This window comes from Camellia sinensis, chromosome 14, assembly GCF_055761805.1.
Source record: "Camellia sinensis isolate YWXY chromosome 14, ASM5576180v1, whole genome shotgun sequence".
NCBI classification, from domain to species: domain Eukaryota; kingdom Viridiplantae; phylum Streptophyta; class Magnoliopsida; order Ericales; family Theaceae; genus Camellia; species Camellia sinensis.
The window spans coordinates 103,756,519-103,772,934 of NC_138974.1; the positions used below are offsets into that span (position 1 = coordinate 103,756,519).

The 16,416-nt window shown below is 48.1% G+C and overlaps 52 non-coding genes across 52 annotated transcripts; all 52 read left to right on the forward strand.

Annotated features, from left to right (window-relative positions):
* The first annotated feature begins 42 nt into the window (after positions 1-42).
* LOC145811219 (5S ribosomal RNA) lies at positions 43-161 on the forward strand. Its single transcript, XR_014354765.1, has one exon. It is a non-coding gene; the product is annotated as a 5S ribosomal RNA (ribosomal RNA).
* Positions 162-360: 199 nt separating this feature from the next.
* Positions 361-479, forward strand: LOC145809453 (5S ribosomal RNA). The gene has a single exon (XR_014353004.1). It is a non-coding gene; the product is annotated as a 5S ribosomal RNA (ribosomal RNA).
* Positions 480-677: 198 nt separating this feature from the next.
* Positions 678-796, forward strand: LOC145810569 (5S ribosomal RNA). The gene has a single exon (XR_014354132.1). It is a non-coding gene; the product is annotated as a 5S ribosomal RNA (ribosomal RNA).
* A 200-nt stretch (positions 797-996) lies between these two features.
* Positions 997-1,115, forward strand: LOC145809422 (5S ribosomal RNA). The gene has a single exon (XR_014352967.1). It is a non-coding gene; the product is annotated as a 5S ribosomal RNA (ribosomal RNA).
* A 198-nt stretch (positions 1,116-1,313) lies between these two features.
* Positions 1,314-1,432, forward strand: LOC145808930 (5S ribosomal RNA). Its single transcript, XR_014352418.1, has one exon. It is a non-coding gene; the product is annotated as a 5S ribosomal RNA (ribosomal RNA).
* A 201-nt stretch (positions 1,433-1,633) lies between these two features.
* On the forward strand, positions 1,634-1,752 carry LOC145809464 (5S ribosomal RNA). The gene has a single exon (XR_014353018.1). It is a non-coding gene; the product is annotated as a 5S ribosomal RNA (ribosomal RNA).
* Positions 1,753-1,949: 197 nt separating this feature from the next.
* LOC145810456 (5S ribosomal RNA) lies at positions 1,950-2,068 on the forward strand. Its single transcript, XR_014354024.1, has one exon. It is a non-coding gene; the product is annotated as a 5S ribosomal RNA (ribosomal RNA).
* Positions 2,069-2,266: 198 nt separating this feature from the next.
* Positions 2,267-2,385, forward strand: LOC145809045 (5S ribosomal RNA). Its single transcript, XR_014352539.1, has one exon. It is a non-coding gene; the product is annotated as a 5S ribosomal RNA (ribosomal RNA).
* Positions 2,386-2,586: 201 nt separating this feature from the next.
* Positions 2,587-2,704, forward strand: LOC145810304 (5S ribosomal RNA). Its single transcript, XR_014353880.1, has one exon. It is a non-coding gene; the product is annotated as a 5S ribosomal RNA (ribosomal RNA).
* A 200-nt stretch (positions 2,705-2,904) lies between these two features.
* LOC145809669 (5S ribosomal RNA) lies at positions 2,905-3,023 on the forward strand. Its single transcript, XR_014353231.1, has one exon. It is a non-coding gene; the product is annotated as a 5S ribosomal RNA (ribosomal RNA).
* Positions 3,024-3,223: 200 nt separating this feature from the next.
* LOC145809783 (5S ribosomal RNA) lies at positions 3,224-3,342 on the forward strand. Its single transcript, XR_014353348.1, has one exon. It is a non-coding gene; the product is annotated as a 5S ribosomal RNA (ribosomal RNA).
* Positions 3,343-3,535: 193 nt separating this feature from the next.
* LOC145809474 (5S ribosomal RNA) lies at positions 3,536-3,654 on the forward strand. The gene has a single exon (XR_014353030.1). It is a non-coding gene; the product is annotated as a 5S ribosomal RNA (ribosomal RNA).
* Positions 3,655-3,857: 203 nt separating this feature from the next.
* LOC145811241 (5S ribosomal RNA) lies at positions 3,858-3,976 on the forward strand. The gene has a single exon (XR_014354786.1). It is a non-coding gene; the product is annotated as a 5S ribosomal RNA (ribosomal RNA).
* A 198-nt stretch (positions 3,977-4,174) lies between these two features.
* LOC145810161 (5S ribosomal RNA) lies at positions 4,175-4,293 on the forward strand. Its single transcript, XR_014353728.1, has one exon. It is a non-coding gene; the product is annotated as a 5S ribosomal RNA (ribosomal RNA).
* A 197-nt stretch (positions 4,294-4,490) lies between these two features.
* On the forward strand, positions 4,491-4,608 carry LOC145810944 (5S ribosomal RNA). The gene has a single exon (XR_014354495.1). It is a non-coding gene; the product is annotated as a 5S ribosomal RNA (ribosomal RNA).
* A 197-nt stretch (positions 4,609-4,805) lies between these two features.
* LOC145810600 (5S ribosomal RNA) lies at positions 4,806-4,924 on the forward strand. Its single transcript, XR_014354161.1, has one exon. It is a non-coding gene; the product is annotated as a 5S ribosomal RNA (ribosomal RNA).
* A 197-nt stretch (positions 4,925-5,121) lies between these two features.
* On the forward strand, positions 5,122-5,240 carry LOC145809485 (5S ribosomal RNA). Its single transcript, XR_014353043.1, has one exon. It is a non-coding gene; the product is annotated as a 5S ribosomal RNA (ribosomal RNA).
* Positions 5,241-5,434: 194 nt separating this feature from the next.
* LOC145809496 (5S ribosomal RNA) lies at positions 5,435-5,553 on the forward strand. Its single transcript, XR_014353055.1, has one exon. It is a non-coding gene; the product is annotated as a 5S ribosomal RNA (ribosomal RNA).
* A 198-nt stretch (positions 5,554-5,751) lies between these two features.
* On the forward strand, positions 5,752-5,870 carry LOC145809508 (5S ribosomal RNA). The gene has a single exon (XR_014353067.1). It is a non-coding gene; the product is annotated as a 5S ribosomal RNA (ribosomal RNA).
* Positions 5,871-6,063: 193 nt separating this feature from the next.
* On the forward strand, positions 6,064-6,182 carry LOC145809519 (5S ribosomal RNA). The gene has a single exon (XR_014353079.1). It is a non-coding gene; the product is annotated as a 5S ribosomal RNA (ribosomal RNA).
* Positions 6,183-6,384: 202 nt separating this feature from the next.
* Positions 6,385-6,503, forward strand: LOC145810003 (5S ribosomal RNA). Its single transcript, XR_014353570.1, has one exon. It is a non-coding gene; the product is annotated as a 5S ribosomal RNA (ribosomal RNA).
* A 199-nt stretch (positions 6,504-6,702) lies between these two features.
* LOC145809276 (5S ribosomal RNA) lies at positions 6,703-6,821 on the forward strand. Its single transcript, XR_014352791.1, has one exon. It is a non-coding gene; the product is annotated as a 5S ribosomal RNA (ribosomal RNA).
* Positions 6,822-7,023: 202 nt separating this feature from the next.
* On the forward strand, positions 7,024-7,141 carry LOC145810550 (5S ribosomal RNA). Its single transcript, XR_014354114.1, has one exon. It is a non-coding gene; the product is annotated as a 5S ribosomal RNA (ribosomal RNA).
* A 200-nt stretch (positions 7,142-7,341) lies between these two features.
* LOC145810570 (5S ribosomal RNA) lies at positions 7,342-7,460 on the forward strand. Its single transcript, XR_014354133.1, has one exon. It is a non-coding gene; the product is annotated as a 5S ribosomal RNA (ribosomal RNA).
* Positions 7,461-7,660: 200 nt separating this feature from the next.
* On the forward strand, positions 7,661-7,779 carry LOC145810246 (5S ribosomal RNA). Its single transcript, XR_014353822.1, has one exon. It is a non-coding gene; the product is annotated as a 5S ribosomal RNA (ribosomal RNA).
* A 198-nt stretch (positions 7,780-7,977) lies between these two features.
* LOC145810027 (5S ribosomal RNA) lies at positions 7,978-8,096 on the forward strand. Its single transcript, XR_014353594.1, has one exon. It is a non-coding gene; the product is annotated as a 5S ribosomal RNA (ribosomal RNA).
* Positions 8,097-8,296: 200 nt separating this feature from the next.
* Positions 8,297-8,415, forward strand: LOC145810014 (5S ribosomal RNA). The gene has a single exon (XR_014353581.1). It is a non-coding gene; the product is annotated as a 5S ribosomal RNA (ribosomal RNA).
* A 195-nt stretch (positions 8,416-8,610) lies between these two features.
* Positions 8,611-8,729, forward strand: LOC145809590 (5S ribosomal RNA). The gene has a single exon (XR_014353151.1). It is a non-coding gene; the product is annotated as a 5S ribosomal RNA (ribosomal RNA).
* Positions 8,730-8,922: 193 nt separating this feature from the next.
* Positions 8,923-9,041, forward strand: LOC145809277 (5S ribosomal RNA). The gene has a single exon (XR_014352793.1). It is a non-coding gene; the product is annotated as a 5S ribosomal RNA (ribosomal RNA).
* A 197-nt stretch (positions 9,042-9,238) lies between these two features.
* LOC145809530 (5S ribosomal RNA) lies at positions 9,239-9,357 on the forward strand. Its single transcript, XR_014353091.1, has one exon. It is a non-coding gene; the product is annotated as a 5S ribosomal RNA (ribosomal RNA).
* Positions 9,358-9,555: 198 nt separating this feature from the next.
* On the forward strand, positions 9,556-9,674 carry LOC145809540 (5S ribosomal RNA). Its single transcript, XR_014353101.1, has one exon. It is a non-coding gene; the product is annotated as a 5S ribosomal RNA (ribosomal RNA).
* Positions 9,675-9,872: 198 nt separating this feature from the next.
* On the forward strand, positions 9,873-9,991 carry LOC145809082 (5S ribosomal RNA). The gene has a single exon (XR_014352576.1). It is a non-coding gene; the product is annotated as a 5S ribosomal RNA (ribosomal RNA).
* A 200-nt stretch (positions 9,992-10,191) lies between these two features.
* Positions 10,192-10,310, forward strand: LOC145809551 (5S ribosomal RNA). The gene has a single exon (XR_014353112.1). It is a non-coding gene; the product is annotated as a 5S ribosomal RNA (ribosomal RNA).
* Positions 10,311-10,510: 200 nt separating this feature from the next.
* Positions 10,511-10,629, forward strand: LOC145809125 (5S ribosomal RNA). The gene has a single exon (XR_014352619.1). It is a non-coding gene; the product is annotated as a 5S ribosomal RNA (ribosomal RNA).
* Positions 10,630-10,828: 199 nt separating this feature from the next.
* LOC145809423 (5S ribosomal RNA) lies at positions 10,829-10,947 on the forward strand. Its single transcript, XR_014352968.1, has one exon. It is a non-coding gene; the product is annotated as a 5S ribosomal RNA (ribosomal RNA).
* A 199-nt stretch (positions 10,948-11,146) lies between these two features.
* Positions 11,147-11,265, forward strand: LOC145809209 (5S ribosomal RNA). The gene has a single exon (XR_014352711.1). It is a non-coding gene; the product is annotated as a 5S ribosomal RNA (ribosomal RNA).
* A 200-nt stretch (positions 11,266-11,465) lies between these two features.
* On the forward strand, positions 11,466-11,584 carry LOC145809562 (5S ribosomal RNA). The gene has a single exon (XR_014353123.1). It is a non-coding gene; the product is annotated as a 5S ribosomal RNA (ribosomal RNA).
* Positions 11,585-11,784: 200 nt separating this feature from the next.
* Positions 11,785-11,903, forward strand: LOC145809573 (5S ribosomal RNA). Its single transcript, XR_014353134.1, has one exon. It is a non-coding gene; the product is annotated as a 5S ribosomal RNA (ribosomal RNA).
* A 196-nt stretch (positions 11,904-12,099) lies between these two features.
* On the forward strand, positions 12,100-12,218 carry LOC145808401 (5S ribosomal RNA). Its single transcript, XR_014351864.1, has one exon. It is a non-coding gene; the product is annotated as a 5S ribosomal RNA (ribosomal RNA).
* A 200-nt stretch (positions 12,219-12,418) lies between these two features.
* LOC145810004 (5S ribosomal RNA) lies at positions 12,419-12,537 on the forward strand. Its single transcript, XR_014353571.1, has one exon. It is a non-coding gene; the product is annotated as a 5S ribosomal RNA (ribosomal RNA).
* Positions 12,538-12,737: 200 nt separating this feature from the next.
* Positions 12,738-12,856, forward strand: LOC145809892 (5S ribosomal RNA). Its single transcript, XR_014353460.1, has one exon. It is a non-coding gene; the product is annotated as a 5S ribosomal RNA (ribosomal RNA).
* Positions 12,857-13,054: 198 nt separating this feature from the next.
* LOC145809745 (5S ribosomal RNA) lies at positions 13,055-13,173 on the forward strand. Its single transcript, XR_014353307.1, has one exon. It is a non-coding gene; the product is annotated as a 5S ribosomal RNA (ribosomal RNA).
* A 201-nt stretch (positions 13,174-13,374) lies between these two features.
* On the forward strand, positions 13,375-13,493 carry LOC145809126 (5S ribosomal RNA). The gene has a single exon (XR_014352620.1). It is a non-coding gene; the product is annotated as a 5S ribosomal RNA (ribosomal RNA).
* Positions 13,494-13,682: 189 nt separating this feature from the next.
* LOC145809584 (5S ribosomal RNA) lies at positions 13,683-13,801 on the forward strand. The gene has a single exon (XR_014353145.1). It is a non-coding gene; the product is annotated as a 5S ribosomal RNA (ribosomal RNA).
* A 202-nt stretch (positions 13,802-14,003) lies between these two features.
* Positions 14,004-14,122, forward strand: LOC145810571 (5S ribosomal RNA). Its single transcript, XR_014354134.1, has one exon. It is a non-coding gene; the product is annotated as a 5S ribosomal RNA (ribosomal RNA).
* Positions 14,123-14,322: 200 nt separating this feature from the next.
* LOC145809595 (5S ribosomal RNA) lies at positions 14,323-14,441 on the forward strand. The gene has a single exon (XR_014353156.1). It is a non-coding gene; the product is annotated as a 5S ribosomal RNA (ribosomal RNA).
* A 196-nt stretch (positions 14,442-14,637) lies between these two features.
* Positions 14,638-14,756, forward strand: LOC145811049 (5S ribosomal RNA). Its single transcript, XR_014354599.1, has one exon. It is a non-coding gene; the product is annotated as a 5S ribosomal RNA (ribosomal RNA).
* Positions 14,757-14,955: 199 nt separating this feature from the next.
* Positions 14,956-15,074, forward strand: LOC145809238 (5S ribosomal RNA). The gene has a single exon (XR_014352746.1). It is a non-coding gene; the product is annotated as a 5S ribosomal RNA (ribosomal RNA).
* A 196-nt stretch (positions 15,075-15,270) lies between these two features.
* LOC145809424 (5S ribosomal RNA) lies at positions 15,271-15,389 on the forward strand. The gene has a single exon (XR_014352969.1). It is a non-coding gene; the product is annotated as a 5S ribosomal RNA (ribosomal RNA).
* A 199-nt stretch (positions 15,390-15,588) lies between these two features.
* Positions 15,589-15,707, forward strand: LOC145809606 (5S ribosomal RNA). The gene has a single exon (XR_014353167.1). It is a non-coding gene; the product is annotated as a 5S ribosomal RNA (ribosomal RNA).
* A 201-nt stretch (positions 15,708-15,908) lies between these two features.
* Positions 15,909-16,027, forward strand: LOC145810629 (5S ribosomal RNA). The gene has a single exon (XR_014354190.1). It is a non-coding gene; the product is annotated as a 5S ribosomal RNA (ribosomal RNA).
* Positions 16,028-16,224: 197 nt separating this feature from the next.
* On the forward strand, positions 16,225-16,343 carry LOC145810630 (5S ribosomal RNA). The gene has a single exon (XR_014354191.1). It is a non-coding gene; the product is annotated as a 5S ribosomal RNA (ribosomal RNA).
* The last annotated feature ends 73 nt before the right edge of the window (positions 16,344-16,416 follow it).

Sequence of the window (16,416 nt, forward strand, 5' to 3'; positions counted from 1 at the left end):
CCCCGTCTACTGCTTAAAACAATAAAGTCGCGGTTAATCTTCGGGTGCGATCATACCAGCACTAATGCACCGGATCCCATCAGAACTCCGCAGTTAAGCGTGCTTGGGCGAGAGTAGTACTAGGATGGGTGAGCCCCTGGGAAGTGCTCGTGTTGCACCACTTTTGTCCCTTTTTCCACCACCCCCCCCCCTCTTTTTTTTTTCCCCGGACAGCCTGTCCGATTTTTAGCCCATTCAATCGCCTTCGCCTCCTTTTCGACAATTTCTCCCTTTTAAACCATTTCCAGATTATCCTGTTCCATTCAATTTCATTTTTTTCCCCGTCTACTACTTAAAACAATAAAGTCGCGGTTAATCTTCGGGTGCGATCATACCAGCACTAATGCACCGGATCCCATCAGAACTCCGCAGTTAAGCGTGCTTGGGCGAGAGTAGTACTAGGATGGGTGACCCCCTGGGAAGTCCTCGTGTTGCACCCCTTTTGTCCCTTTTTCCACCACCCCCCCCCTCTTTTTTTTTTCCCCGGACTGCCTGTCCGATTTTTAGCCCATTCAATCGCCTTCGCCTCCTTTTCGACAATTTCTCCCTTTTAAACCATTTCCAGATTATCCTGTTCCATTCAATTTCATTTTTTTCCCCGTCTACTGCTTAAAACAACAAAGTCGCGGTTAATCTTCGGGTGCGATCATACCAGCACTAATGCACCGGATACCATCAGAACTCCGCAGCTAAGCGTGCTTGGGCGAGAGTAGTACTAGGATGGGTGACCCCCTGGGAAGTCCTCGTGTTGCACCCCTTTTGTCCCTTTTTCCACCACCACCCCCCCCTCTTTTTTTTTTCCCCGGACAGTCTGTCCGATTTTTAGCCCATTCAATCGCCTTCGCCTCCTTTTCGACAATTTCTCCCTTTTAAACCATTTCCAGATTATCCTGTTCCATTCAATTTCATTTTTTTCCCCGTCTACTGCTTAAAACAATAAAGTCGCGGTTAATCTTCGGGTGCGATCATACCAGCACTAATGCACCGGATCCCATCAGAACTCCGCAGTTAAGCGTGCTTGGGCGAGAGTGGTACTAGGATGGGTGACCCCCTGGGAAGTCCTCGTGTTGCACCCCTTTTGTCCCTTTTTCCACCACCCCCCCCCTCTTTTTTTTTTCCCCGGACAGCCTGTCCGATTTTTAGCCCATTCAATCGCCTTCGCCTCCTTTTCGACAATTTCTCCCTTTTAAACCATTTCCAGATTATCCTGTTCCATTCAATTTCATTTTTTTCCCCGTCTACTGCTTAAAACAATAAAGTCGCGGTTAATCTTCGGGTGCGATCATACCAGCACTAATGCACCGGATCCCATCAGAACTCCGCAGTTAAGCGTGCTTGGGCGAGAGTAGTACTAGGATGGGTGACCACCTGGGAAGTCCTCGTGTTGCACCCTTTTTGTCCCTTTTTCCACCACCCCCCCCCCCCTCTTTTTTTTTTCCCCGGACAGCCTGTCCGATTTTTAGCCCATTCAATCGCCTTCGCCTCCTTTTCGACAATTTCTCCCTTTTAAACCATTTCCAGATTATCCTGTTCCATTCAATTTCATTTTTTTCCCCGTCTACTGCTTAAAACAATAAAGTCGCGGTTAATCTTCGGGTGCGATCATACCAGCACTAATGCACCGGATCCCATCAGAACTCCGCAGTTAAGCGTGCTTGGGCGAGAGTAGTACTAGGATGGGTGACCCCCTGGGAAGTCCTCGTGTTGCACCCCTTTTGTCAATTTTTCCACCACCCCCCCCTCTTTTTTTTTTCCCCGGACAGCCTGTCCGATTTTTAGCCCATTCAATCGCCTTCGCCTCCTTTTCGACAATTTCTCCCTTTTAAACCATTTCCAGATTATCCTGTTCCATTCAATTTCATTTTTTTCCCCGTCTACTGCTTAAAACAATAAAGTCGCGGTTAATCTTCGGGTGCGATCATACCAGCACTAATGCACCGGATCCCATCAGAACTTCGCAGTTAAGCGTGCTTGGGCGAGAGTAGTACTAGGATGGGTGACCCCCTGGGAAGTCCTCGTGTTGCAGCCCTTTTGTCCCTTTTTCCACCACCCCCCCCCTCTTTTTTTTTTCCCCGGACAGCCTGTCCGATTTTTAGCCCATTCAATCGCCTTCGCCTCCTTTTCGACAATTTCTCCCTTTTAAACCATTTCCAGATTATCCTGTTCCATTCAATTTCATTTTTTTCCCCGTCTACTGCTTAAAACAATAAAGTCGCGGTTAATCTTCGGGTGCGATCATACCAGCACTAATGCACCGGATCCCATCAGAACTCCGCAGTTAAGCGTGCTTGGGCGAGAGTAGTACTAGGATGGGTGACCCCTTGGGAAGTCCTCGTGTTGCACCCCTTTTGTCCCTTTTTCCACCACCCCCCCCCCCCTCTTTTTTTTTTCCCCGGACAGCCTGTCCGATTTTTAGCCCATTCAATCGCCTTCGCCTCCTTTTCGACAATTTCTCCCTTTTAAACCATTTCCAGATTATCCTGTTCCATTCAATTTCATTTTTTTCCCCGTCTACTGCTTAAAACAATAAAGTCGCGGTTAATCTTCGGGTGCGATCATACCAGCACTAATGCACCGGATCCCATCAGAACTCCGCAGTTAAGCGTGCTTGGGCGAGAGTAGTACTAGGATGGGTGACCCCCTGGAAGTCCTCGTGTTGCACCCCTTTTGTCCCTTTTTCCACCACTCCCCCCCCCTCTTTTTTTTTTCCCCGGACAGCCTGTCCGATTTTTAGCCCATTCAATCGCCTTCGCCTCCTTTTCGACAATTTATCCCTTTTAAACCATTTCCTGATTATCCTGTTCCATTCAATTTCATTTTTTTCCCCGTCTACTGCTTAAAACAATAAAGTCGCGGTTAATCTTCGGGTGCGATCATACCAGCACTAATGCACCGGATCCCATCAGAATTCCGCAGTTAAGCGTGCTTGGGCGAGAGTAGTACTAGGATGGGTGACCCCCTGGGAAGTCCTCGTGTTGCACCCCTTTTGTCCCTTTTTCCACCACCCCCCCCCCCTCTTTTTTTTTTCCCCAGACAGCCTGTCCGATTTTTAGCCCATTCAATCGCCTTCGCCTCCTTTTCGACAATTTCACCCTTTTAAACCATTTCCAAATTATCCTGTTCCATTCAATTTCATTTTTTTCACCGTCTACTGCTTAAAACAATAAAGTCGCGGTTAATCTTCGGGTGCGATCATACCAGCACTAATGCACCGGATCCCATCAGAACTCCGCAGTTAAGCGTGCTTGGGCGAGAGTAGTACTAGGATGGGTGACCCCCTGGAAAGTCCTCGTGTTGCACCCCTTTTGTCCCTTTTTCCACCCCCCCTCTTTTTTTTTCCCCCGGACAGCCTGTCCGATTTTTAGCCCATTCAATCGGCTTCGCCTCCTTTTCGACAATTTCTCCCTTTTAAACCATTTCCAGATTATCCTGTTCCATTCAATTTTATTTTTTTCCCCGTCTACTGCTTAAAACAATAAAGTCGCGGTTAATCTTCGGGTGCGATCATACCAGCACTAATGCACCGGATCCCATCAGAACTCCGCAGTTAAGCGTGCTTGGGCGAGAGTAGTACTAGGATGGGTGACCCCCTGGGAAGTCCTCGTGTTGCACCCCTTTTGTCCCTTTTTCCACCACCCCCCCCCCCCCCTCTTTTTTTTTTCCCAAGACAGCCTGTCCGATTTTTAGCCCATTCAATCGCCTTCGCCTCCTTTTCGACAATTTCTCCCTTTTAAACCATTTCCAGATTATCCTGTTCCACTCAATTTCATTTTTTTCCCCGTCTACGGGTTAAAACAATAAAGTCGCGGTTAATCTTCGTGTGCGATCATACCAGCACTAATGCACCGTATCCCATCAGAACTCCGCAGTTAAGCGTGCTTGGGCGAGAGTGGTACTAGGATGGGTGACCCCCTGGGAAGTCCTCGTGTTGCACCCCTTTTGTCCCTTTTTCCACCACCCCCCCCCTCTTTTTTTTTTCCCCGGACAGCCTGTCCGATTTTTAGCCCATTCAATCGCCTTCGCCTCCTTTTCGACAATTTCTCCGTTTTAAACCATTTCCAGATTATCCTGTTCCATTCAATTTCATTTTTTTCCCCGGCTACTGCTTAAAACAATAAAGTCGCGGTTAATCTTCGGGTGCGATCATACCAGCACTAATGCACCGGATCCCATCAGAACTCCGCAGTTAAACGTGCTTGGGCGAGAGTAGTACTAGGATGGGTGACCCCCTGGGAAGTCCTCGTGTTGCACCGCTTTTGTCCCTTTTTCCACCACCCCCCCCTCTTTTTTTTTTCCCCGGACAGCCTGTCCGATTTTTAGCCCATTCAATCGCCTTCGCCTCCTTTTCGACAATTTCTCCCTTTTAAACCATTTCCAGATTATCCTGTTCCATTCAATTTCATTTTTTTCCCCGTCTACTGCTTAAAACAATAAAGTCGCGGTTAATCTTCGGGTGCGATCATACCAGCACTAATGCATCGGATCCCATCAGAACTCCGCAGTTAAGCGTGCTTGGGCGAGAGTAGTACTAGGATGGGTGACCCCCTGGAAGTCCTCGTGTTGCACCCCTTTTGTCCCTTTTTCCACCACCCCCCCCTCTTTTTTTTTTCCCCGGACAGCCTGTCCGATTTTTAGCCCATTCAATCGCCCTCGCCTCCTTTTCGACAATTTCTCCCTTTTAAACCATTTCCTGATTATCCTGTTCCATTCAATTTCATTTTTTTCCCCGTCTACTGCTTAAAACAATAAAGTCGCGGTTAATCTTCGGGTGCGATCATACCAGCACTAATGCACCGGATCCCATCAGAATTCCGCAGTTAAGCGTGCTTGGGCGAGAGTAGTACTAGGATGGGTGACCCCCTGGGAAGTCCTCGTGTTGCACCGCTTTTGTCCCTTTTTCCACCACCCCCCCCTCTTTTTTTTTTCCCCGGACAGCCTGTCCGATTTTTAGCCCATTCAATCGCCTTCGCCTCCTTTTCGACAATTTCTCCCTTTTAAACCATTTCCAGATTATCCTGTTCCATTCAATTTCATTTTTTTCCCCGTCTACTGCTTAAAACAATAAAGTCGCGGTTAATCTTCGGGTGCGATCATACCAGCACTAATGCACCGGATCCCATCAGAACTCCGCAGTTAAGCGTGCTTGGGCGAGAGTAGTACTAGGATGGGTGACCCCCTGGGAAGTCCTCGTGTTGCACCCCTTTTGTCCCTTTTTCCACCCCCCCCTCTTTTTTTTTTCCCCGGACAGCCTGTCCGATTTTTAGCCCATTCAATCGCCTTCGCCTCCTTTTCGACAATTTCTCCCTTTTAAACCATTTCCAGATTATCCTGTTCCATTCAATTTCATTTTTTTCCCCGTCTACTGCTTAAAACAATAAAGTCGCGGTTAATCTTCGGGTGCGATCATACCAGCACTAATGCACCGGATCCCATCAGAACTCCGCAGTTAAGCGTGCTTGGGCGAGAGTAGTACTAGGATGGGTGACCCCCTGGGAAGTCCTCGTGTTGCACCCCTTTTGTCCCTTTTTCCACCACCCCCCCCCCTCTTTTTTTTTTCCCAAGACAGCTGTCCGATTTTTAGCCCATTCAATCGCCTTCGCCTCCTTTTCGACAATTTCTCCCTTTTAAACCATTTCCAGATTATCCTGTTCCATTCAATTTCATTTTTTTCCCCGTCTACTGCTTAAAACAATAAAGTCGCGGTTAATCTTCGGGTGCGATCATACCAGCACTAATGCACCGGATCCCATCAGAACTCCGCAGTTAAGCGTGCTTGGGCGAGAGTAGTACTAGGATGGGTGACCCCCTGGGAAGTCCTCGTGTTGCACCCCTTTTGTCCCTTTTTCCACCCCCCCTCTTTTTTTTTTCCCCGGACAGCCTGTCCGATTTTTAGCCCATTCAATCGCCTTCGCCTCCTTTTCGACAATTTCTCCCTTTTAAACCATTTCCAGATTATCCTGTTCCATTCAATTTCATTTTTTTCCCCGTCTACTGCTTAAAACAATAAAGTCGCGGTTAATCTTCGGGTGCGATCATACCAGCACTAATGCACCGGATCCCATCAGAACTCCGCAGTTAAGCGTGCTTGGGCGAGAGTAGTACTAGGATGGGTGACCCCCTGGGAAGTCCTCGTGTTGCACCCCTTTTGTCCCTTTTTCCACCACCCCCCCCCCCCCTCTTTTTTTTTTCCCAAGACAGCCTGTCCGATTTTTAGCCCATTCAATCGCCTTCGCCTCCTTTTCGACAATTTCTCCCTTTTAAACCATTTCCAGATTATCCTGTTCCACTCAATTTCATTTTTTTCCCCGTCTACTACTTAAAACAATAAAGTCGCGGTTAATCTTCGGGTGCGATAATACCAGCACTAATGCACCGGATCCCATCAGAACTCCGCAGTTAAGCGTGCTTGGGCGAGAGTAGTACTAGGATGGGTGACCCGCTGGGAAGTCCTCGTGTTGCACCCCTTTTGTCCCTTTTTCCACCACCCCCCCCCCTCTTTTTTTTTTCCCCGGACAGCCTGTCCGATTTTTAGCCCATTCAATCGCCTTCGCCTCCTTTTCGACAATTTCTCCCTTTTAAACCATTTCCAGATTATCCTGTTCCATTCAATTTCATTTTTTTCCCCGTCTACTGCTTAAAACAATAAAGTCGCGGTTAATCTTCGGGTGCGATCATACCAGCACTAATGCACTGGATCCCATCAGAACTCCGCAGTTAAGCGTGCTTGGGCGAGAGTAGTACTAGGATGGGTGACCCCCTGGGAAGTCCTCGTGTTGCACCCCTTTTGTCCCTTTTTCCACCACCCCCCCCCCCCCCTCTTTTTTTTTTCCCAAGACAGCTGTCCGATTTTTAGCCCATTCAATCGCCTTCGCCTCCTTTTCGACAATTTCTCCCTTTTAAACCATTTCCAGATTATCCTGTTCCATTCAATTTCATTTTTTTCCCCGTCTACTGCTTAAAACAATAAAGTCGCGGTTAATCTTCGGGTGCGATCATACCAGCACTAATGCACCGGATCCCATCAGAACTCCGCAGTTAAGCGTGCTTGGGCGAGAGTAGTACTACGATGGGTGACCCCCTGGAAGTCCTCGTGTTGCACCCCTTTTGTCCCTTTTTCCACCACCCCCCCCCCCTCTTTTTTTTTTCCCCGGACAGCCTGTCCGATTTTTAGCCCATTCAATCGCCTTCGCCTCCTTTTCGACAATTTCTCCCTTTTAAACCATTTCCTGATTATCCTGTTCCATTCAATTTCATTTTTTTCCCCGTCTACTGCTTAAAACAATAAAGTCGCGGTTAATCTTCGGGTGCGATCATACCAGCACTAATGCACCGGATGCCATCAGAACTCCGCAGTTAAGCGTGCTTGGGCGAGAGTAGTACTAGGATGGGTGACCCCCTGGGAAGTCCTCGTGTTGCACCCCTTTTGTCCCTTTTTCCACCACCCCCCCCCCCTCTTTTTTTTTTCCCCGGACAGCCTGTCCGATTTTTAGCCCATTCAATCGTCTTCGCCTCCTTTTCGACAATTTCTCCCTTTTAAACCATTTCCAGATTATCCTGTTCCATTCAATTTCATTTTTTTCCCCGTCTACTGCTTAAAACAATAAAGTCGCGGTTAATCTTCGGGTGCGATCATACCAGCACTAATGCACCGGATCCCATCAGAACTCTGCAGTTAAGCGTGCTTGGGCGAGAGTAGTACTAGGATGGGTGACCCCCTGGGAAGTGCTCGTGTTGCACCCATTTTGTCCCTTTTTCACCACCCCCTCCCCTCTTTTTTTTTTCCCCGGACAGCCTGTCCGATTTTTAGCCCATTCAATCGCCTTCGCCTCCTTTTCGACAATTTCTCCCTTTTAAACCATTTCCAGATTATCCTGTTCCATTCAATTTCATTTTTTTCCCCGTCTACTGCTTAAAACAATAAAGTCTCGGTTAATCTTCGGGTGCGATCATACCAGCACTAATGCACCGGATCCCATCAGAACTCCGCAGTTAAGCGTGCTTGGGCGAGAGTAGTACTAGGATGGGTGACCCCCTGGGAAGTCCTCATGTTGCACCCCTTTTGTCCCTTTTTCCACCACCCCCCCCCCCTCTTTTTTTTTTCCCCGAACAGCCTGTCCGATTTTTAGCCCATTCAATCGCCTTCGCCTCCTTTTCGACAATTTCTCCCTTTTAAACCATTTCCAGATTATCCTGTTCCATTCAATTTCATTTTTTTCCCCGTCTACTGCTTAAAACAATAAAATCGCGGTTAATCTTCGGGTGCGATCATACCAGCACTAATGCATCGGATCCCATCAGAACTCCGCAGTTAAGCGTGCTTGGGCGAGAGTAGTACTAGGATGGGTGACCCCCTGGGAAGTACTCGTGTTGCACCCCTTTTGTCCCTTTTTCCACCCCCCCCCTCTTTTTTTTTTCCCCGGACAGCCTGTCCGATTTTTAGCCCATTCAATCGCCTTCGCCTCCTTTTCGACAATTTCTCCCTTTTAAACCATTTCCAGATTATCCTGTTCCATTCAATTTCATTTTTTTCCCCGTCTACTGCTTAAAACAATAAAATCGCGGTTAATCTTCGGGTGCGATCATACCAGCACTAATGCATCGGATCCCATCAGAACTCCGCAGTTAAGCGTGCTTGGGCGAGAGTAGTACTAGGATGGGTGACCCCCTGGGAAGTCCTCGTGTTGCACCCCTTTTGTCCCTTTTTCCACCCCCCCTCTTTTTTTTTTCCCCGGACAGCCTGTCCGATTTTTAGCCCATTCAATCGCCTTCGCCTCCTTTTCGACAATTTCTCCCTTTTAAACCATTTCCAGATTATCTTGTTCCATTCAATTTCATTTTTTTCCCCGTCTACTGCTTAAAACAATAAAGTCGCGGTTAATCTTCGGGTGCGATCATACCAGCACTAATGCACTGGATCCCATCAGAACTCCGCAGTTAAGCGTGCTTGGGCGAGAGTAGTACTAGGATGGGTGACCCCCTGGGAAGTCCTCGTGTTGCACCCCTTTTGTCCCTTTTTCCACCACCCCCCCCTCTTTTTTTTTTCCCAGGACAGCCTGTCCGATTTTTAGTCCATTCAATCGCCTTCGCCTCCTTTTCGACAATTTCTCCCATTTAAACCATTTCCAGATTATCATGTTCCATTCAATTTCATTTTTTTCCCCGTCTACTGCTTAAAACAATAAAGTCGCGGTTAATCTTCGGGTGCGATCATACCAGCACTAATGCACCGGATCCCATCAGAACTCCGCAGTTAAGCGTGCTTGGGCGAGAGTAGTACTAGGATGGGTGACCCCCTGGGAAGTCCTCGTGTTGCACCCCTTTTGTCCCTTTTTCCACCACCCCCCCCCTCTTTTTTTTTTCCCCGGACAGCCTGTCCGATTTTTAGCCCATTCAATCGCCTTCGCCTCCTTTTCGACAATTTCTCCCTTTTAAACCATTTCCAGATTATCCTGTTCCATTAAATTTCATTTTTTTCCCCGTCTACTGCTTAAAACAATAAAGTCGCGGTTAATCTTCGGGTGCGATCATACCAGCACTAATGCACCGGATCCCATCAGAACTCCGCAGTTAAGCGTGCTTGGGCGAGAGTAGTACTAGGATGGGTGACCCCCTGGGAAGTCCTCGTGTTGCACCCCTTTTGTCCATTTTTCCACCACCCCCCCCCTCTTTTTTTTTTCCCCGGACAGCCTGTCCGATTTTTAGCCCATTCAATCGCCTTCGCCTCCTTTTCGACAATTTCTCCCTTTTAAACCATTTCTAGATTATCCTGTTCCATTCAATTTCATTTTTTTCCCCGTCTACTGCTTAAAACAATAAAGTCGCGGTTAATCTTCGGGTGCGATCATACCTGCACTAATGCACCGGATCCCATCAGAACTCCGCAGTTAAGCGTGCTTGGGCGAGAGTAGTACTAGGATGGGTGACCCCCTGGGAAGTCCTCGTGTTGCACCCCTTTTGTCCATTTTTCCACCACCCCCACCCCCTCTTTTTTTTTTCCCCGGACAGCCTGTCCGATTTTTAGCCCATTCAATCGCCTTCGCCTCCTTTTCGACAATTTCTCCCTTTTAAACCATTTCCAGATTATCCTGTTCCATTCAATTTCATTTTTTTCCCCGTCTACTGCTTAAAACAATAAAGTCGCGGTTAATCTTCGGGTGCGATCATACCAGCACTAATGCACCGGATCCCATCAGAACTCCGCAGTTAAGCGTGCTTGGGCGAGAGTAGTACTAGGATGGGTGACCCCCTGGGAAGTCCTCGTGTTGCACCCCTTTTGTCCATTTTTCCACCACCCCCCCCCCCTCTTTTTTTTTTCCCCGGACAGCCTGTCCGATTTTTAGCCCATTCAATCACCTTCGCCTCCTTTTCGACAATTTCTCCCTTTTAAACCATTTCTAGATTATCCTGTTCCATTCAATTTCATTTTTTTCCCCGTCTACTGCTTAAAACAATAAAGTCGCGGTTAATCTTCGGGTGCGATCATACCTGCACTAATGCACCGGATCCCATCAGAACTCCGCAGTTAAGCGTGCTTGGGCGAGAGTAGTACTAGGATGGGTGACCCCCTGGGAAGTCCTCGTGTTGCACCCTTTTTGTCCATTTTTCCACCACCCCCCCCCCTCTTTTTTTTTTCCCCGGACAGCCTGTCCGATTTTTAGCCCATTCAATCGCCTTCGCCTCCTTTTCGACAATTTCTCCCTTTTAAACCATTTCCAGATTATCCTGTTCCATTCAATTTCATTTTTTTCCCCGTCTACTGCTTAAAACAATAAAGTCGCGGTTAATCTTCGGGTGCGATCATACCAGCACTAATGCACCGGATCCCATCAGAACTCCGCAGTTAAGCGTGCTTGGGCGAGAGTGGTACTAGGATGGGTGACCCCCTGGGAAGTCCTCGTGTTGCACCCCTTTTGTCCCTTTTTCCACCACCCCCCCCCCTCTTTTTTTTTTCCCCGGACAGCCTGTCCGATTTTTAGCCCATTCAATCGCCTTCGCCTCCTTTTCGACAATTTCTCCCTTTTAAACCATTTCCAGATTATCCGGTTCCATTCAATTTCATTTTTTTCCCCGTCTACTGCTTAAAACAATAAAGTCGCGGTTAATCTTCGGGTGCGATCATACCAGCACTAATGCACCGGATCCCATCAGAACTCCGGAGTTAAGCGTGCTTGGGCGTGAGTAGTACTAGGATGGGTGACCCCCTGGGAAGTCCTCGTGTTGCACCCCTTTTGTCCTTTTTTCCACCACCCCCCCCCCCTCTTTTTTTTTTCCCCGGACAGCCTGTCCGATTTTTAGCCCATTCAATCGCCTTCGCCTCCTTTTCGACAATTTCTCCCTTTTAAACCATTTCCAGATTATCCTGTTCCATTCAATTTCATTTTTTTCCCCGTCTACTGCTTAAAACCATAAAGTCGCGGTTAATCTTCGGGTGCGATCATACCAGCACTAATGCACCGGATCCCATCAGAACTCCGCAGTTAAGCGTGCTTGGGCGAGAGTAGTACTAGGATGGGTGACCCCCTGGGAAGTCCTCGTGTTGCACCCCTTTTGTCCCTTTTTCCACCACCCCCCCCCCCTCTTTTTTTTTTCCCCGGACAGCCTGTCCGATTTTTAGCCCATTCAATCGCCTTCGCCTCCTTTTCGACAATTTCTCCCTTTTAAACCATTTCCAGATTATCCTGTTCCATTCAATTTCATTTTTTTCCCCGTCTACTGCTTAAAACAATAAAGTCGCGGTTAATCTTCGGGTGCGATCATACCAGCACTAATGCACCGGATCCCATCAGAACTCCGCAGTTAAGCGTGCTTGGGCGAGAGTAGTACTAGGATGGGTGACCCCCTGGGAAGTCCTCGTGTTGCACCCCTTTTGTCCCTTTTTCCACCACCCCCCCTCTTTTTTTTTTCCCCGGGCAGCCTGTCCGATTTTTAGCCCATTCAATCGCCTTCGCCTCCTTTTCGACAATTTCTCCCTTTTAAACCATTTCCAGATTATCCTGTTCCATTCAATTTCATTTTTTTCTCCGTCTACTACTTAAAACAATAAAGTCGCGGTTAATCTTCGGGTGCGATCATACCAGCACTAATGCACCGGATCCCATCCGAACTCCGCAGTTAAGCGTGCTTGGGCGAGAGTAGTACTAGGATGGGTGACCCCCTGGGAAGTCCTCGTGTTGCACCCCTTTTGTCCGTTTTTCCACCACCCCCCCCCCCTCTTTTTTTTTTCCCCGGACAGCCTGTCTGATTTTTAGCCCATTCAATCGCCTTCGCCTCCTTTTCGACAATTTCTCCCTTTTAAACCATTTCCAGATTATCCTGTTCCATTCAATTTCATTTTTTTCCCCGTCTACTGCTTAAAACAATAAAGTCGCGGTTAATCTTCGGGTGCGATCATACCAGCACAAATGCACCGGATCCCATCAGAACTCCGCAGTTAAGCGTGCTTGGGCGAGAGTGGTACTAGGATGGGTGACCCCCTGGGAAGTCCTCGTGTTGCACCCTTTTTGTCCATTTTTCCACCACCCCCCCCCCCTCTTTTTTTTTTCCCCGGACAGCCTGTCCGATTTTTAGCCCATTCAATCGCCTTCGCCTCCTTTTCGACAATTTCTCCCTTTTAAACCATTTCAAGATTATCCTGTTCCATTCAATTTCATTTTTTTCCTCGTCTACTGCTTAAAACAATAAAGTCGCGGTTAATCTTCGGGTGCGATCATACCAGCACAAATGCACCGGATCCCATCAGAACTCCGCAGTTAAGCGTGCTTGGGCGAGAGTGGTACTAGGATGGGTGACCCCCTGGGAAGTCCTCGTGTTGCACCCCTTTTGTCCCTTTTTCCAACACCCCCCCCCCTCTTTTTTTTTTCCCGGACTGCCTGTCCGATTTTTAGCCCATTCAATCGCCTTCGCCTCCTTTTCGACAATTTCTCCCTTTTAAACCATTTCCAGATTATCCTGTTCCATTCAATTTCATTTTTTTCCCCGTCTACTGCTTAAAACAATAAAGTCGCGGTTAATCTTCGGGTGCGATCATACCAGCACTAATGCACCGGATCCCACCAGAACTCCGCAGTTAAGCGTGCTTGGGCGAGAGTAGTACTAGGATGGGTGACCCCCTGGGAAGTCCTCGTGTTGCACCCCTTTTGTCCCTTTTTCCACCACCCCCCTCCCCCTCTTTTTTTTTTCCCCGGACAGCCTGTCCGATTTTTAGCCCATTCAATCGCCTTCGCCTCCTTTTCGACAATTTCTCCCTTTTAAACCATTTCCAGATTATCCTGTTCCATTCAATTTCATTTTTTTCCCCGTCTACTGCTTAAAACAATAAAGTCGCGGTTAATCTTCGGGTGCGATCATACCAGCACTAATGCACCGGATCCCATCAGAACTCCGCAGTTAAGCGTGCTTGGGCGAGAGTAGTACTAGGATGGGTGACCCCCTGGGAAGTCCTCGTGTTGCATCCCTTTTTCCACAACCCCCCCCCTCTTTTTTTTTTCCCCGGACAGCCTGTCCGATTTTTAGCCCATTCAATCGCCTTCGCCTCCTTTTTGACAATTTCTCCCTTTTAAACCATTTCCAGATTATCCTGTTCCATTCAATTTCATGTTTTTCCCCGTCTATTGCTTAAAACAATAAAGTCGCGATTAATCTTCGGGTGCGATCATACCAGCACTAATGCACCGGATCCCATCAGAACTCCGCAGTTAAGCGTGCTTGGGCGAGAGTAGTACTAGGATGGGTGACCCCCTGGGAAGTCCTCGTGTTGCACCCCTTTTGTCCCTTTTTCCACCACCCCCCCCCCCCCTCTTTTTTTTTTCCCCGGACAGCCTGTCCGATTTTTAGCCCATTCAATCGGCTTCGCCTCCTTTTCGACAATTTCTCCCTTTTAAACCATTTCCAGATTATCCTGTTCCATTCAATTTCATTTTTTTCCCCGTCTACTGCTTAAAACAATAAAGTCGCGGTTAATCTTCGGGTGCGATCATACCAGCACTAATGCACCGGATGCCATCAGAACTCCGCAGTTAAGCGTGCTTGGGCGAGAGTAGTACTAGGATGGGTGACCCCCTGGGAAGTCCTCGTGTTGCACCCCTTTTGTCCCTTTTTCCACCACCCCCCCCCCCTCTTTTTTTTTTCCCCGGACAGCCTGTCCGATTTTTAGCCCATTCAATCGCCTTCGCCTCCTTTTCGACAATTTCTCCCTTTTAAACCATTTCCAGATTATCCTGTTCCATTCAATTTCATTTTTTTCCCCGTCTACTGCTTAAAACAATAAAGTCGCGGTTAATCTTCGGGTGCGATCATACCAGCACTAATGCACCGGATCCCATCAGAACTCCGCAGTTAAGCGTGCTTGGGCGAGAGTAGTACTAGGATGGGTGACCCCCTGGGAAGTCCTCGTGTTGCACCCCTTTTGTCCCTTTTTCCACCACCCCCCCCTCTTTTTTTTTCCCCGGACAGCCTGTCCGATTTTTAGCCCATTCAATCGGCTTCGCCTCCTTTTCGACAATTTCTCCCTTTTAAACCATTTCCAGATTATCCTGTTCCAATCAATTTCATTTTTTTCCCCGTCTACTGCTTAAAACAATAAAGTCGCGGTTAATCTTCGGGTGCGATCATACCAGCACTAATGCACCGGATGCCATCAGAACTCCGCAGTTAAGCGTGCTTGGGCGAGAGTAGTACTAGGATGGGTGATCCCCTGGGAAGTCCTCGTGTTGCACCCCTTTTGTCCCTTTTTCCACCACCCCCCCCCCTCTTTTTTTTTTCCCCGGACAGCCTGTCCGATTTTTAGCCCATTCAATCGCCTTCGCCTCCTTTTCGACAATTTCTCCCTTTTAAACCATTTCCAGATTATCCTGTTCCATTCAATTTCATTTTTTTCCCCGTCTACTGCTTAAAACAATAAAGTCGCGGTTAATCTTCGGGTGCGATCATACCAGCACTAATGCACCGGATCCCATCAGAACTCCGCAGTTAAGCGTGCTTGGGCGAGAGTAGTACTAGGATGGGTGACCCCCTGGGAAGTGCTCGTGTTGCACCCCTTTTGTCCCTTTCTCCACCACCCCCCCCCCTTTTTTTTTTCCCGGACAGCCTGTCCGATTTTTAGCCCATTCAATCGCCTTCGCCTCCTTTTCGACAATTTCTCCCTTTTAAACCATTTCCAGATTATCCTGTTCCATTCAATTTCATTTTTTTCCCCGTCTACTGCTTAAAACAATAAAGTCTCGGTTAATCTTCGGGTGCGATCATACCAGCACTAATGCACCGGATCCCATCAGAACTCCGCAGTTAAGCGTGCTTGGGCGAGAGTGGTACTAGGATGGGTGACCCCCTGGGAAGTCCTCGTGTTGCACCCCTTTTGTCCCTTTTTCCACCACCCCCCCCCCTCTTTTTTTTTTCCCCGGACAGCCTATCCGATTTTTAGCCCATTCAATCGCCTTCGCCTCCTTTTCGACAATTTCTCCATTTTAATCCATTTCCAGATTATCCTGTTCCATTCAATTTCATTTTTTTCCCCGTCTACTGCTTAAAACAATAATGTCGCGGTTAATCTTCGGGTGCGATCATACCAGCACTAATGCACCGGATCCCATCAGAACTCCGCAGTTAAGCGTGCTTGGGCGAGAGTAGTACTAGGATGGGTGACCCCCTGGGAAGTCCTCGTGTTGCACCCCTTTTGTCCATTTTTCCACCACCCCCCCCCCCCTCTTTTTTTTTTCCCCGGACAGCCTGTCCGATTTTTACCCCATTCAATCGCCTTCGCCTCCTTTTCGACAATTTCTCCCTTTTAAACCATTTCCAGATTATCCTGTTCCATTCAATTTCATTTTTTTCCCCGTCTACTGCTTAAAACAATAAAGTCGCGGTTAATCTTCGGGTGCGATCATACCAGCACTAATGCACCGGATCCCATCAGAACTCTGCAGTTGAGCGTGCTTGGGCGAGAGTAGTACTAGGATGGGTGACCCCCTGGGAAGTCCTCGTGTTGCACCCCTTTTGTCCCTTTTTCCACCACCCCCCCCTCTTTTTTTTTTCCCCGGACAGCCTGTCCGATTTTTAGCCCATTCAATCGCCTTCGCCTCCTTTTCGACAATTTCTCCCTTTTAAACCATTTCCAGATTATCCTGTTCCATTCAATTTCATTTTTTTCCCCGTCTACTGCTTAAAACAATAAAGTCGCGGTTAATCTTCGGGTGCGATCATACCAGCACTAATGCACCGGATCCCATCAGAACTCTGCAGTTGAGCGTGCTTGGGCGAGAGTAGTACTAGGATGGGTGACCCCCTGGGAAGTCCTCGTGTTGCACCCCTTTTGTCCCTTTTTCCACCACCCCCCCCCCTCTTTTTTTTTTCCCCGGACAGCCTGTCCGATTTTTAGCCCAT